This window comes from Myotis davidii, unplaced genomic scaffold (genome assembly GCF_000327345.1).
Source record: "Myotis davidii unplaced genomic scaffold, ASM32734v1 scaffold2095, whole genome shotgun sequence".
Lineage (NCBI taxonomy): Eukaryota > Metazoa > Chordata > Mammalia > Chiroptera > Vespertilionidae > Myotis > Myotis davidii.
This window is the reverse complement of record NW_006286799.1, coordinates 1-1,467: the sequence shown is the minus strand read 5'-3', so window position 1 is coordinate 1,467 and position 1,467 is coordinate 1. Positions and strand designations below refer to the sequence as shown.

Below are 1,467 nucleotides of genomic sequence, written 5' to 3'. Positions count from 1 at the left end.
CATACATATCAAATCACATATATATCAACATATGTGTAACTCCATCTAGTGAAAAAAATCCGCATTATTAACTGGTACACCTGGTAATCAAAACAGCATGGTACTGTCAGAGAAAAAGACACACAGACCAATGGAACAGAATAGAGAGCCCAGCTATAAAACCACGTGTATAGGAATAGATAATTTTCGACAAAGGAGCCAGAAATACACAATGGAGTAAAGATAGTCTCTTCAATAAACGGTGCTGGGAAAACTGGAAAGCCACATGCAAATGAATGAAACTAAATTACAGTTTATACCCATGTACAAATATTAATTCAAAATGGATCAAATACCTAAATGTAAGTCCTGAGACTATAAGGAGGAAATATAGGAGAAAATATAGGTACCAAACTTATAGACCTTTGTCATAGAGAACATTTTATGAACTTGACCCAAAAGCAAGGGAAGAAAAGGCGAAAATAAATGAAAAGAACTATATCAAACTAAAAAGCTTCTGCACAGCAAAATAAACTGAAAACAAAACAAAGAGACAGCCAACTAGATGGGAGTTGATATTTGCAAACAGTAGCTCCAACAAAGGTTTAAATTTTAAAATATAGCTTTTTCGCAATGGGTTTGCCGCCAGAACACAGGTGTCGTGAAAACCACCAGTAACTCAAACCCAAGATAGGAAAGGAAAAGACTCACATCAACCTCGTCGTCATTGGACACATAGATTCCGGCAAGTCTACCGCTACTGGCCATCTGATCTACAAATGTGGGGGCATCGACAAAAGAACCATTGAGAAATTTGAGAAGGAGGCTGCTGAGATGGGGAAGGGCTCCTTCAAGTATGCCTGGGTCTTGGATAAACTGAAAGCTGAACTCGAGCGAGGTATCACCATTGATATCTCCCTTGTGGTGTCACCATTGATATCTCCCTGTGGAAATTCGAGACCTGTGACTATTTTGTGAGCATCATTGATTCCCCAGGACACAGAGTCTTTATCAAAAACATAATTCAGTCACATCTCAGTCTGACTGTTCTGTCCTGGTTGTTGCTGCTGGTGTTGGTGAATTTGAAGCAGGCATGTCCAAGAATGGGTAGATCCATGAATATGCCCTTCTGGCCTACACACTGGGTGTGAAACAGCTGATTGTTGGTGTTAACAAAATGGAGTCCACTGAGCCACCCTAAAGCCAGAAAAGCACAAGAAAGTTGTTAAAGAAGTCAGCACCTACATTAAGAAAATTGGCTACAACCCTGACAGTGTAGCATTTGTGCCAATTTCTGGTTGGAATGGAGACAACATGCTGGAGCCAAGTGCTAATATGCCTTGGTTCAAGGGATGGAAGGTCACCCATAACCATGGCAATGCCAGTGGAATCACACTGCTTGAAGCTATGGATTGCATCTTGCCACCAGCTCGTCCAGCTGACAAGCCCCTGTGCCTGCCCCTCCAGGATGTCTACAAAATTGGTGGT

General features: G+C 41.4%; 1 pseudogene; it reads left to right on the top strand.

Moving 5' to 3' along the window:
- Positions 1-660: 660 nt before the first annotated feature.
- Positions 661-1,464, top strand: LOC102753109 (annotated as a pseudogene).
- The last annotated feature ends 3 nt before the right edge of the window (positions 1,465-1,467 follow it).